This window comes from Triplophysa dalaica, chromosome 2 (assembly GCF_015846415.1).
Source record: "Triplophysa dalaica isolate WHDGS20190420 chromosome 2, ASM1584641v1, whole genome shotgun sequence".
In the NCBI taxonomy this organism is placed as follows: domain Eukaryota; kingdom Metazoa; phylum Chordata; class Actinopteri; order Cypriniformes; family Nemacheilidae; genus Triplophysa; species Triplophysa dalaica.
In genome coordinates this window covers 5,773,070-5,789,189 of record NC_079543.1, presented here as the reverse complement: position 1 = coordinate 5,789,189, position 16,120 = coordinate 5,773,070, and the positions used below count along the sequence as shown (strand labels likewise).

Below are 16,120 nucleotides of genomic sequence, written 5' to 3'. Positions count from 1 at the left end.
TTCTGTCATTATTTACCAGCCCTCTTGTCATTTCAAACCTGTATGACTTTCCTGACTTGCATTGGTTTTGTGTCCATACAATAGAAGTCAATGGGGACCGGTTTTTGGTTGCCGACATTTTTCTAACTTTCTTCTTGATTTTACAGAAGAACGAAAATCACACAGGTTTAAAATGACAACAGTGTGAGAATTTTGATTTCGTAAGTGAACTATTTCTTTAAGTTACTGTTTTAAACCTCTGTGTTCAGGTGCTTCTAGACAAAAAAGTAAATGGTTCTTGTCGTGTCCCTCTGAGAACACAAAGGTCCGGTTGCTGATGTCAACAGGCCACAGACAGGCGGATAAGCTTCCGTGTTTGCTTTGATAATACCAGACAACAAACACGAAACTCTTAGAGGGAGACTTGTGTGGGTGGAGAGCCATGAAGTGCGGCAGAAGGAAGAAAGTATACTCAATGAGTTTGCCCTCAGCATTGTAAAAAAATTATGAAACTGAATTTAAAGGAACAGATGACCTAAAAAAATTGGTTATGCTGTGATGTAATAGACACAAAAAATTAAGAACAAATAAAAATAAATAATTGCTTATAATTGACAAGCAATTATACATTTTTCATGTGGTATAAGGAGCCGACTGAAATTTTGGGCATTGGGCACCAACAAAATTTAAATTCTGCATTGTTGGTTTTCTTCTTTTTTTTGTTCTGCATAAAGAATAAAAGTCATACAGGTTGACAATATCATGAGGGTGAGTAAATGATGAGAGAACTTTCATTATTGTCCCTGTGGTCCTCGTTCAATCTCACTGTATGGAAATGAGCACCATCCACATCCTTTAAAACGTCCATTCCACAGAAGAGAAAAATCCGTTTTGGAAGATACAAGGATGGATTAATGATAAGAATGTTCATTTTTGGGTGAACTATTAATGAAGATGAGACTATAAAGAGACCACAAAAGGTCCTTGGCTTAGATGCCCTGGGGCTCCAGCGAGCCTAGAGGATGGCAGTAAGCGCTCAGTACTGTCTGGATGTGTAGAGACAGAATGTGAGCTGAACAAGGGGTGTAGTGAAGACACGAAAATGGGTTTAAGATCTCATCATAATCTGTTAATGTAATTTGTGTCGGTAGATATGATGGGTAAAGTGTGCGTGTGCATGTGTGTGATGGGGTTAATCAGACTATGGTGTCTGACGACAGGAAAGCCTACCTGCATGGTGCAGACAGACAAGAAAGAGAGAGAGATAGATAGAGATTTGAGCAGAAAGCTGTTAATGACAGGAGGCCGATGGTAATCCTGTTGTGAATTTTTACGTTTACTGCCGATTTTTATGTGAAATTACAGATAATAAAAGTCACTTATGAGATTTCTTTAGTAGTTCTTTTCGCTCTTCTAGACAGCAGGATTACATGGTGAGAAACAGATATAATGTATTGAGTATATTCCCTGCTACTTGAATTTATATGTGTCTCGCTCTTAAGCTTCGGAGGACAGCTCAACAAACCCGTGAAACAGTACTCAAACATTCTGCGATCACAAGTCAGAGACTACAATATGATCTCCCATTAACCAAAATATGATATTCATATAAGTACATTTTAAATTCGATATTATTACTGTGTGTAAACAATTGTATCTGTTGTTGCTATGTTTCTGTTTCTAGATGGCTGAAGACTGTGATCAAATATGATAGTATAAAATGTAGCATAAACTTAGAAGTGAACTTAAGTAAATATGAAAGCTTTCATGTAAGAGCCTATGTAAATTCCAAAAGCCAAACCAATTTGACCCGAAATTTTAAGCTCCATCGCCATCTTTGCATGAAACATCACATTTTTGGTTATTTTAAGGACTCTTCTTTATCTAAATTGAAGTTCAATTCAATTCAATTCAAGTTTATTTATATAGCGCTTTTCACAATGTGTATTGTTTCAAAGCAGCTTTACAGGGGCAAACAGGAAAAACAGAAAAGTTAAAACACAGCACAGTGCATGTGAAGTCAAATGAAGTCAAAGTAACATTTCTTAAATTATGTTTTATTAACAAAGTTCGGGAGGAACCTAAGAATATAATCAGCCCGCCGGTATACCAGCAGCAATCAAATATAGCTCAAGCATGTGACATCATCACAATCATCTCAGCTGGTACAACATCAGCAATCACAGCATTCACCCTATCAGCACAAGCAAGCTCCATCATAAATAGACAAGCAGTCTTACCTGATGCTTCTCGCAAGTTCTACATCCCTCCTCCACCCCAGCTCCCCTCATTTTCCTCTTAGTCCCGCAGGACCACGGGGGGGGTGTGTTCTGGGCTCGAGCCGGTTCCGAGCCCGGCGCACTTGCCCTAACCAGGATAGAGTTCTTCGGGTTCGGATAGACCCGGTGAGCTCGGATCCCACTCCAAGCACAGCACACCATATACGCATAATCTTCATATCCATGCCTTACTAATTCATCCTACAACCTAGCTGCTTATCTGCGAGGGTGAACTCGTGAAAATATAGTAACCCTGAGAAATAATATAATAATATAAACTTACTTAGTGAATAAGGTAGACAATTTTAAAAACACTTACTTCTAATGTTCCTCCCTAAATTACTGATATTTTGTATATTCTTACCCAAGAAGTTACAAAATGCAGCTTTAAAGGTCAAGTTTAGCGCCATCAAGCAGTGAAGTCATGAACTGCAACCAATGGCTCAGTCCACTGCACTTTTCAAAGCACTACGGTGGCTGACACAGGACAGAGATGTCGTCACGATTTTGTTTCTTTTCAGCTTGAGATTATGTATTTACGAAACACTTTCTGTAGACCATGTTGTCCATTTAGGGCTACTGTAGAAACAAGGGGACCAGCGTGTGTGTAGATAGAAATATCTAAATATCATTCTAAGATAATAAAAGTGTAACGCTTCATTATGTAAGGTCTACATACACCTCTGAATACATAGTTATCTATATTATATTGCATTTCATTCAATAGATCTTTCTTAAAATAACATATTGCGCCTTTGAGACCTTTTTGAATATTTGTCATTTCAATCATGCTTGCCTGTAGATCATACTTTGCAAGTGATGTAAACAAACTCTAACTGTGGTGATAAGTTCAGCGTGTTAAGCAGCACTCAAACTTCTTTAGAAAGTGCAGAAAAGTTGTTTCTCCTGAAAGAAGAATAGTTGCGGAGATAGAGCGCTGTTGTCTACGGGGGCCAGATAAATATTACAGGAGGGTTACAGCCACGTGGCTCTTATAATGTCAAAAATATAAGCGACGCTTTATACCTTCTGACAGCTCGAATGTGTCGAGTTATTAATAACTAAAATGCAGACTGAAAAACCTTCTTGTGTATAACGGTACGGTTACAAAACACAGTAAATCTCCCAGATAAATGCTATTATCTCACCGCTACTCACGCGTGTTGATGGGTGAACTTTTCTAATCACTGTTATCTTCAGGACTGTCAGGATGAAATACTTGCACTATCGTAGCATGTCGTCTTTTGTTCATTTAAATCCTATTGTGGTATCACTGAAGTTCCATCAGGGGACTCAACAGAACTTGACTTCACACCCAGACGCATAACTGAAAGTTTAATGATGACTTAGAAAATCCATTCTGTTAAGCCACCGCACCGAAGAGAAAGAGACTGGGAGGGAGGAAGGAAATGGAGAACAGGGAGCTGGGGTGGAGAAATGACAGATGCGTTTGCTATCGCGGCGTCCGAGGAAGAGGCAGCAAATAAAATTTTCATAATCTGGACTTTCATCGGCCATTTTATCTCAGCACAGAGAGCTTTTGTACATGCTGTCATTGTGTTTATCGCTGGAATAAACAATCACACACAAAATGTAGCGTGTTCGCAAGTGTGGCGACGCACAAACAAATTCACAAAGCGATTTCCTCACAAAAACACACACACTGTGCGCAACCTTCAAATATTCCTGAGACGTTTAAACTTACAATGAATGTGCATTAGATGAAAAAAGTAGCTAAAAATGTATTGTTTTCTACAAACAACATTAAAAATGACATATGACCAAAAACCTATGTTTTGGACACATTAAAAAGATAAAAAAACAAGATATAACATTCCCGTGGATCATCTTGCAATATAGGGTCCTTCTGACGCGACTCGAACGCATCAACACAGACACTTTCAATCTGGAATACACCTTTCAATTTCCTCTCAGACACACAGCCAAGCAACACACACGCTCAAGACGTTTCGGGCCCCGGGCGGACCGGAGGCTGCGCCAGCATCTAGTCTCTAATAACAAAGCTCATTGAAGCGTAATTGAAAATGACTTCGGAGAATTGCAACGTTAGGGGAGCATTGTGGATATCTGCAGGTGTTGAGAAGAAACACAGTTCAGAGAAATCGAGTGTGAGGGAGCAAAAGATGAAAGCACCTGGGGGTTTCCCGACAGACAGCCAAAAAAGATGAATGCGGGAAAAGAGGGCGACAGGCAAAGAATTTAAAGGGACAGATCGTGGGTAAATTGAAGAGACGAAGCAATTACGTGTACACAGGGTGTAAAATCCGATGGACATTTGCTTTATTTATTGCTTTCCTGAGGTGACCACAGACATGAGACATCTTTAAGGTTAAGATAAAAAGGGTTAAGGTGGAAAAAAAGAAAGAACATTGGAAAAATGTATGATATATGGATGCATTAAATAAACAAAACAGCATGCATTCCTGCAGGAGAGAAAAAAGGGGGCGTAGGATATGAATGCTAAAACTTTGCTCTTAAAGCGATACTTCACCCAAAAATAAGGATTGTTTCATTATTTATTCATCCTCCTGTCGTTCAAAGCCTGCACAGAATATTTCTCTTAATTCTTTAGAACACAAAAGAAGATATTTAAAGAAATGTGTCCGTACAATGGAAGTCAACGACGCCCAATGCTGTTTGGTTGCCAACATTTTTATATATTTATACATTTTCTTTTGTGCTCTGCAGTTGGAGGACAGTCATATGGGTTTGGAACACGAGAGTGAATAAACGATGAAAGAATGTAAATTCTTGGGTGAGTTACCCCTTTAAGAAGGATTGAAAAAAAATGCCACAGACATACTTATGAATAAAATAAATCTACTATCAGGCAACGGAGACGTGGGACTTTTTTTAAGATGTTAAAAGATCAATTGAGTTACTCTTGAAAATAAAATATGGTATATTAAGGGTACGGGTCGCTTCACAACTCTTTAACACTTGCCCTGAATCTGTCTTTCTGACTTGAACCCAGCATTTAATGATTCTTAAATAAAGGTAACAGTGCCCTGCAGTCAGTCAAAGGTCTTGGCCTGGATCGAAACGGTCAAAAGAGGTTAGTCTTACACAGCCTGGCCTTTAATCTAGTGAACACAGTCTGATTTTTGTACTAGTTTACTCTGACCAAGAATCACCCACTTATCATACAACAATAATACACTGGTGCATAGTTATTACAGATTTTAATTTTATTTAGTTGTATTAATACTTTAAATAAGCTTCTATTTTAGAATTGTAGTTTGTATGTAAATGTTAGTTAAACTTTTAGCAATTTTGCTTTATGCGTTTGTCATTTTATGATGTATTTGCTGATTTGTTATGTTACCATTTAAGATGAATACATTTTTATTTTTGTTTTATTTTTGTTTGTGTTTATAAAATGTAATTTGAGTTCTTTAAATTTATATCAGTGTATTTTTGAGGCAACATTTCAATTTTTCAATTAGTTTAAGTTTTTCCAATAATTTTAGGTCAATATTTTATTTGATTTTGATGAACAGAAATGTTTTCAAAATGTTAGCTAATTGGGTCAACTAAATAACCTTGCAACTGCCGGAAACCAGCCAATCAGATTAGAGCTTTTCTGATTAAGAAACTGTTTTTCAGTTTTGTGTGCAAAACCCAGCGATTGGACTGTGGGTCTTTGGATGTGTCGTTTGAAACTAAACAGAAATGAGGAAAATAAAAATCAATACGATACAGCACTGCAACTCTTCTGCCCTGATATGAAATCAATAGACTTTTGTCAAGTATCAATATTTTTAACGTTATTATTATTACTCTCTCGAGTTTTGGATTTTTAAAACCTAATAAACATTTTTTTTTCATCTAATAGCCTAATGATATGATATTAATGCTTATCTTATTTTTCCAGTTAAACAGAGGATAAAAGAGATACTTCACATTGAAATGCTAGAGCATTTTTATGAACTGCATTAATGCATCACAATTGAAAAACAATGGTGTGACGTTCAACTTTGAGTAAATCTGAGAATTAATAAGCATGCAGAGACTCTTTAACGGGCCACAAGATTAAAACAAACTCTCAGAATGTTTACAATGGATAAACAAGACCACAACATAACATAACACAACTCATCCAGCCTGCAGCTATCCTCGGCAGACCTTCCTTTTGTCTTCTTGATCTTCGTAAGAGTTTTTATGCTCAGAAATAAATGTTTAAAATTAAAGTATTACATATCCAAAGAGAGTGATCATTTTTGCATGAAGGCAGAGGCATTCCCAGGTTGCAGTCACATCCATGCAAACATTGGTCTCACACACATGGTACATGGGGAAAAAATGCTGCCTGTAAATGGAGATCAGACTGTGGTCAATTCAGGATCATCCCCCGCATGACAACATCCAAAGCACAGAGCTGCGGAGAGAGAGGATGAGCTGCCTGTTTCTAGTGTAATCTAGTTTAAGTTTAGCAGAGTCAGCTTGTAGGGTTAAGCTTGGCTTACACGGAGAGGAGCTATAGTAAATGGAGAGGAGAACATCTTGACCATTATTATAAAAAGTTTTTTTTTTTTTCTTGTGGTTCCCCATTAAAAAAAGAAGATCTAATACATGCTGATGTTTTTATAATTCTTTGCCCTTGAACAGAACTTGCATTTATGAGCAAACAAGGCTTCTCATAAATACATCTAAACTGTTTTAAAGGTACAGTGTGTAGGATTTTGAAGGATTTAATCACCAAAATGTAATATATAATACAGAACTATGTTGTGAGTGGTGAAGAAATACCTTACAAAATGAAACGAGATGTTTATATTACCTTACAATGAGCCATTTTATGTACTGTATATACACCGGGGGCACACCCTTACATGTAATTTATCAATGTGCAAAGCCATGTTTCTATAGTATCACTACACGGACAAACTGAGCGCATTTTGTAAAACAAAGGATGCACGGGACTATGTTCTTCTTCTTCGGCTGTGTTTTTAGGCAGCTTGGAAAGAGACTACATTTGAAGGATTGGCAGAAGAAGAGGAAGAACAATAACAGCATTTACTTGTCGTGTTTTTTATTAGAAATATAAACGGTTCTTTGTTGCAGTAAGAAGCAAAATTTGCGATAATGGCGGACCACACATACTCTGCACACGAGCCGATAGAGCGTCAATCTGTTCTAAAAAAAGACAAAAAACGGCAGAAAACCCGAATAAACATCGATGTGGCTTTTCCCAAATGGAGGGCACTGAAGCAGGAAACAGGTTTGCGAAACAACGCCGAAGTTGCCAGCTTTCTGCTGGACCGGTAAGTTTGTCTAATGTCCGTAATATAAGTGAACTGTTTGTTTGATAGCTTTAGCTAATAGATGAGCATGAGCATCAAGTGAGTTTTTCCTTGTTTTTAGCACTTTGTAATTGACCTATAATTCCTTTTTGCATGGCCGTGTGCAACTCAAGTTAGAAATCATTTTTACAATCATAATTTGCATAAATCGGGTGTAAATTATATTATAACAATGCTTAGCTTCTGTGCATACAAATGTGTAATTTAATTATTGATAGGATAAAATCCAAACTTCCAAGTTGCATAGTTTATCAGCAATACAGTGTCAACGAAGATTTGAGAAGATACAATTGATCAATTGGGGTGATACCAAACATCTGCTAAGACTTTCGCGGTTAGATTACACGCCTTTAGCATTAGCAAGCGGTTTCAATAGGCAGTTAGTTACGATACAAGTTAACGTGCCAAAAAATGCTATGCAAAATAAGCGAATAAATCACTGACACAATGCTAAACAAGTAACAATAATATTCACTATAACGATTAGAGTAAATAATAAATTAAGTCAATTTAATTTATTTCTTTTTCTTTGTAAATAAACCTCGTCACTTGACTTGCAAAGGTTACTCTCAGCTGTCTCAGACGATGACATCTCTGTCCTGTGTCCGTAACTTCAGTCTGTTGTTCGCCTGTGAGACGTAGATTGCAATTATCAACACCGTCGATAATGGCATCTATCATTTACGAAACCTTTTGGTCCTGTAACGCCAACCGTAGCTTCTCTAATGGGAGGGAGAGGGGGGTATCGGAGCTGTAGGTTGCAATTTCCTACATCGCCAATAGTGTCATCTGAAACTTACACAGAGAACCTTTAAGTTGAAACAACTTTTTCTACTGTGCTATAACTGTGCCCAACGTAGGGCCCTATGGAATCCATTTTATCTTGTCCCAAATTTAGTGCGATTTTTTTCTCAAATTTAAAAATTTCCGCATTACTTCCATTTTTCATATTCCAATTTTCAGTATGTTTTTTTTTTCTTTCTTCTACTAAATATAAAGTAGTACTTTGTGTAATTTTACTAACATGGTTTCTACAATTTATGGAAGAAAATAATATAGCAAACTAGCTTTTGGGTGTGTCAATATGTTCAAGTTAACCAGACTTTTATTTTGAAATGCTTTTTAAATGAACCCCTGTGTTCCGATCAGCATTCGAAAAGTAGAAAGGAAAATTCAGTATGTCCCAAATCGTAGTAAATTGAAAGTAGTAATCCGGACGGTCTACTACTTGAAGAACAGGAGGATGCACACTCAGACGGCTAATATTACCAACAACTCACCCCGAGTAGGCAGAGTTTTAAGACGCTCCACTGCATTTATAAATTACATAACTGATGCTTTACTAAATTAACAAATGTAAGTGTACAGTAAACATTATAATGAATGAATAAATACCTTATAAAGAGCTGTATTTTGATGTGTGTGACAGTTACTGGCCACAATGTTGTATGTCAACTGTTAGTATGTCCCAGTTTGTGCAATCTATTTTGCCATGCTCTCAAAAGTACCTACTAAAACACAAAAACAGTAGCTACTATTAGGGCTAGTATAAGTAGGCGTAAATTAATTAAGTAGTATACATTAGAACGCTGGGGCACACTGTATAAAAGATGGAAGGTGTGACACTGCTTCCTTCCATTGTAAAGAACTGAGTTTAAACGTCTAACGATGGGCATCGACATATTACGCAAAATGACAAAACGTTGCAAAAAAACAAACAAAAAAAATGTAACACCCTGTAGTGATGATGCAAGAGTTGAACTATGGCAGCTGAGAAGGCCATTCTTAGTTATTTTTGAAAAAAAAAATTGTAGCCTGGTGAAATCGCTATAAATATGAATAGTTGGTTATATCTTCAGGGGGTGGCCAAAGAGCCCCCAGATGCACTCTTCAGGATGTGGAAGCACACGCAAATTAAAGAGAGAAACACTCATGAAGAAAACTCTCAGAGCAGCTCATTCATGCCAGTACTGGGACTCGAACACGGGTCTTCGGTGTGGGAGACAAATCTTTGCCACTGAGGATTGTGAGGACTTGAGCTGTAGAAGTGATGAATTTAATACCACTTCAAATATTCACAAAAAAATGAGGCACGAGAGAAAAAAAAACTTGTGAGAAAAAAGTATAATCCAGCAGAGGTAGTCTGCAAACATGGAAATTCAAAAATCCAACAAAAGATAATCCACAAAGAAAAAGGGGAAAAGAAACATGCCGTAAACATAAGCAAGCGCTCTAATAACTAGTTAGATTCAGTTGCACTTGAGAGACTGGCTAGACAACCATAAACACCAACCAACGAAACCGGGGACAAAAGACTACATAAACACACAGGGCAAACAAGGCACATGTGGAATCAAATGACAGTGATGAGGGGCAACAGGTGAAGACAATGACCTCTATAGGTGTCAACCAAACAATGACAGTCCCAAATTCTGACAATGTGTTCATGTTCCCTGTAAAGTGAAATGCAGACACGCCACATAAAACTCTGAGTGTTACGCGTGCAATAGGCCTACACGAAACCCTGCCACTTGTGTTATAACAATAAATACAGCAAATTCCGCTTTGATGCATGTGCAGAAATCATACACGGCTTTAAACACGTATGCCACATAAATGCACTATTCTCACCAGCGATTCAACAAAAAGAGAACAATTTAAATCAATGTCAATGAAAAATTAGCAAATTAAACACTATGCAAACAAACAAACCTATGTTGTTTAGACAGCAAAATGAGAGAAACAGATTCATGTTTCTGTTTTCACATCTCTGCTGATATTACACCTAAATCTGCAATGTATGGCTTCTTTACGGCATTATGTAGTCGAGAGGTTTTTAAAAGCAAAATATAAGGGCAGACTCCAATATTAGGACTTCTTGTTATTCGCCTTTCCGTCTCCTGACGCTTCTTACGCTTCCAAGGGGTGTTTGATAGCGAGTGCACGCAGGCACTCATATTCTCCTTAAACTCACTCGAGCGTCTCAAAAGACGCAAGAGGCTCATTGGTGCTGAAGACGACGCGCTCTTGCCAAAGATCCAGCCTGCGAGCGAAACCGCGAGTTATCATCTTCCTTCAATCTTTTCTTAGGGCTTTTTTAGTTGTCTGTTTCTTTCTCCACCAATTAGTGGCTTTAGATTCAATCAACCTGAACTTGTGGCTCTAGAGTGAAATATTGTTGGAAAACTCTTTTGGAAAGTTTTCTTTTCCTTGGCAAGGATGTTAAATCTAGCATCTAAGCGTCGCTGTTTTGAATCTGCGAGGGCTTATTTCCAGAGTGGTGCTATTTCAAGAGCATTTTTCAGATCTGTTTTGGTTGTGTAATACAATGTTAAATGTGCCATTACGGATATGCGTTACACGTTCTTTGTTTTATTTATTTATGGTATTCAATTTGGTGGTTTGGGTCTTGTTAATTAGCTCTACTGCAGGGATTGAGAGTTGATAGTTCACATAAAATAATAATTCAGTCATCATTTATTCACCCTTATGTCACTTTAAACCTTTATGTGACTCTTTTGTCTGTGAAACACGGAAGATATTTTGAGAAATGTCTCTGTGATTTTGTGTTCGTACAATGGAAGTCAATGGGGTACAATTAAGTTATTCTTCAAAATATTTTCTTTTGTGTTCTGCACTAATCAAATATGTTTGGAATGACATTATGGGGGGTAGATGAATAAATAATGTTTATTTTTGGACGAAATATCTCACCTAGCAATAGCCTAGCAACCACACTTTACCTTCCCACCAAACACACACAAATACCCCCATTTTTGAAATACAAAAAACCCCACTCAAAAGCAGCATTCCTGTATGCTAAAAATGATATTAAACAAATAAACACCTCGCAGAACTTACGTAGAGGTCAAACTGAAAATAACTATATTTCTTTCATTATATCGTTTAGCAATAACACACACAGCCCAGATCTTTAAATCCCTAAACTGTAAAGGTATATAGTAGGCTGCCTATTCTCGACATTTGTAAAGAACAGTTCTTTTAAACAGCCAGTGTGTCAACGCTAAACATATTTTCCTTGCACCCACTTAAAATGCAATACAAAAACCAAACACAGGACCATTTTCGTTTAAGGAAACACTATCAATTCTACAGATAAGCACGACTGACAGGCAAAATATGACATATGTCACCAAAATAAATAAACAGAGCCATGATAAAAGGAAAATGAGACCTTAAACCTGTAATCGTCACAGTGACAAAGAATATCTGTCAACCATACGCTCATTTAGACTCTATTCCCTCGAACGAAAGGCCCTCGGGGCCAGTTAAAACAGGACGGAATGCGTTCTCACTCCACTTTCCGCCACATCTGCCGCCTTGATGGGATTTTAATATGATTACAGCAAAACATAACAAGTGCCTCCAAGCCGGCGACCGAAACTCAAAACTGTTCTCCAGTTTTACAGAGAGCACGCGTTGAAGGAGGCGATGATAATCTCAATTTATTATTATGACAGACGCCAAATTAGAGCCGGCCCCAGGATATAAGGGGAAGTCCCAGCACAGCGTAATTAAAAAGGTAAGAATATCAATAGGAAAATAGAGTGCGGTAAATGACCTTCTGAATAATAATCCTTAGTGATTTATGAATGTAGTCGAAACGCAAGGAGGGGGAATTTTTTCATCAGTCTCATATATATTAAATCTGGAAGCATAATCCTGAGGTTTATGAGCAAGAACATAAGAGTAGTAGGGAATCAAATACAAGGATTTAGTGGTTTTGTTCAACATGCATGTGAAACACAGACCATAATGACATCCGATTATGAGTATGACCCAAATCCATCACACAAGTCACATATAACACTGTTTTAAAAGGATGTTGATATCCTCCAAAAAAGGACTGGTGGTACTATGATATTTGTCACCCTTTATGATTGTTTGTGACGTAAGCAAATTGTAACCAATTAAAGTGTAGAAAATAGCTGGTCAATATGTTTCATTATTTTAAAAAGGACCTTTTTTACAGAATTCTCAAAGTAGCGGGTTTTATCTATGTCAGGGGTTCAACCCAAAATAAATTTTAACCAAGCTACTTTAGTATACAGTACATTATTACATTTGGTAAAATAATGCAAATTAGTTTTTGATCAACTGCTGAATGTTCAATCTTGCAGGAAACGTTAGTTTCACGTCAGTTAGACATCAGTTTTACGTCCTTTGACGTAAAACTATGTTAAGTAGTCTGCATTTTTTTGTTTCAAACTTAAAACACATAATGGTATTACTCTCATTAGTCCAAAAAACTAGGATACAACATTTAAAGCAGCCCAAAACTTTACTTCATAGCAGCCGACGTAAATTCCAAACGATTTTGGCAGTCAAGATATCAGATTTTTTTATTGTATTAGAGAGTTAGAAGAATGTTTTTTTTTAGCTGACAGCAATATAACTGTCTGTGTTATCTGATAAGAGCTTGTTGTTTGGCAGCAGAAACAAATGTCAATTCCATAAAGCCACTGACACGGCAAACAAAAAAACAGCTAGATATTCTTCCCCCCTAATGTGAGATGGCACGAAGCGATTCCTGTGGAAATCGAACATCGCCAAAGTTCTTGTTTTTCCTCTTGCTGAGAGCTAAGTTCCGACTTCTTTAAAAGGTCACAGACATCAGGTGAGTCCTTCACTGAAAGGTCTGACTGGTGCTGAAGGCGCTGACCTGTGAAATATCAAGTCTATATAGGACCCGTCGTCTCCAAAATGATGCAATTTGAAAGTCTGTCAGTGGTCACCCTTGCGTGACCCCCATTGGCAACGGTGTCTGAAATGAGGGTAGATGGTCCAGAAGCACCTTCATCTGAGGGGCTTTTATTGAGGCGGAAACTAAATGTAGTGTTGAACCAGCAATTCTAGGCAGTGTTAAGTTTCAATCGGTAATTGGTAATTCGCTCAATTACACAGACTGATATCCAACACACTGACAAGCACATTGAGCAGAAGTACAATTTGATTTGTGAAGTATGAAGTAATCTGATGCAAATATGTGCAGTGAATATATTTACATCATCTTGGATATACAGTAGAAAAGAATATCAGGACATACATATTTAAAACTTGTTGGACGCTTTCATGTTTCTGGTGATCACATATGTGCAGTAAGGAAGGGATTATATTAAAAAGTATATCTATCTATTTTTCTCCCTACTTCTCTACCTACCTACCTACCTACCCACCTACCCACCTACCTATCTCTCTACCTACCTCTCTACCTACTTCTCTGCCTACCTACCCACCTACCTACCTACCTACCTACCTACCCACCTACCTACCTACCTACCCACCTACCTACCTACCTACCTACCTACCTACCTACCTTCCTACCTCTCTACCTACCTACCTATCTACCCACTTACCCACCTACCTACCTACCTACCTACCTTCCTACCTCTCTACCTACTTTTCTGCCTGCTTACCCACCTACCTACCCACCCACCTACCCACCTACCTACCTACCCACTCACCTACCTACCTACCTACCTACCTACCTTCCCACCTACCTACCTCCCTACCCACCTACCTACCTACCTACCTCTCTACCTACCTACCTACCTCTCTGCCTGCCCACCTACCCACCTACCTACCCACCTTCCTACCTACCCACCCACCTACCTACCTACCTACCTACCTACCTACCTTCCCACCTACCTATCTATCTATCTATCTATCTATCTATCTATCTATCTATCTATCTATCTATCTATCTATCTATCTATCTATCTATCTATCTATCTATCTATCTATCTATCTATCTATCTATCTATCTATCATCTATCTATCTATCTATTTAAAAATAAGTTTGCAGTAAATGCAGCAATATTTGCTCAACCAATGGCGTTGAGTTTGAGGCGGGGCTATGTGCATGGAAAGGCATGTTCAGAAACCCCTTTCTATACTTGAAAATGTATGTTATTCTGTTTGATCAAACTTTGTGGCACAAAAATTACATGTTTCAGTTTAAAGGCAGAATATGTATAAGCCTGCCACATAAAATTTGACAACAGTAATACATTCTGGCTGTTGTTTCTTTTCTGCACGCTGTTCTCTTTACTTTCCCTTTGATTAAATTCCAGTCCTCACAATTTGCAAAGCTGTATCAGACGTTAAAAGGCTCATTTTGCATCAATTAGAATTATAAATACGAGCCGCTTTCTGTACCTCAGAGATTCCTAATGTTCGCGTGACACGGCGCCACAGAGCTTTGAGCAAAACAAGTATCAGTTCTATTATTGACATCGATATTTCCTTCACATCCACGCGCACGGGGGGCTCGTCCGCTTTGAATATTATCTGGAAAAATGACTGATCTGGCTGAATTGTTTAAGGTCACGCTGTTCATTAAAACTGACATGCCGTTTCTCCGAGCGAAGCTGGTGCCCTGACCTTTCGCGAAAAGTCAACAGCTGTCTAGTTTTCTGGTGGCGGAACTAAACTTCTCCAATTGCTCATTCGAAATCTACCTCCGTCTTAATTGAACTTTGATCTCAATTAACAATGAAGAAGTGTGGGCCCTGGAGTATGTTTTATAGCAAAACACCCTCCGAGTGACCCAGACTAAATGCACACGCCGAAAGAAAATAGGGACCTGTTGTGCTTATATTCACTGTAAGTCTGTTTAAAAAAGAAAACAGGTTTGTAGAAAACTTTGTAGTTAAGCCAATACATACTTTCATTGCTTTGTGAACAGTCAATGTGAATTGTGGGTGCAGAAGCAGACCAGAAAAAAATGAAATACACAGTTTACATTTACATTTAGTCATTTAGCAGACGCTTTTATCCAAAGCGAATTTCAAATGAGGTAAACAATGGAAGCAATTGGCACAACATAAGGAAAACAAAAGCATAAGTGCAATAAAACTAGTCTCATACAGCCTACCGCATTATACAGGACTACGTTTATATATATATATTTTTTTTAATTAGAAAGAGTAGAAAAGAGATAGAAGTCAGAACTGATCGGTCAGTTGCTGTCTTCAGCCGATTCTTAAAGATCTATAATTCTTTGGCACTGTTTATATATGTCACATATATTACTGATTATCTTTTATATTATAATTAGATACAGAAGAAAAAGAAATGCCTGCAAGTATCTTAAATTGCATCATCAATTTTAAAGAAAACATTCAATCTTGCCATTACTAAAACACAGACCTGTCATAGCCTGATTTTTCTGTAACGTTGGACTAAAAATGAGAGAAATCCGTAAATAGTAAATAGAAAAAAGCCATCAGTATATCCCGAGAAAACCCATTAACCTTGAAATCCTTCCGCCCTACAGCTGCTCACGAGCCGAGCGTTGATCTTGTCATCCCAAATCAAACGTCATCCCGAGCCGTCCGACTTAGGCCTCCAAGTACAGCTTTATTCAATCTAAATTGAAGTTCTCAACTGACCATGCGGAAGGTTGTTTCCTATATCAACCTCAATTGCACAATACATTACCAAAACAGCAGTAAATGAGAATCTAACAAAGCCAATAAGGATTATAATAGGGATGACAAAATAAATTGATTTGAG

General features: G+C 37.8%; 1 protein-coding gene across 1 annotated transcript in view; it reads right to left on the bottom strand.

The window, feature by feature from the left end:
• Positions 1–16,120, bottom strand: part of sorcs3a (sortilin related VPS10 domain containing receptor 3a) — a 181,905-nt gene that overhangs the window by 87,117 nt on the left and 78,668 nt on the right. The gene's annotated exons all lie outside the window — the stretch shown is intronic.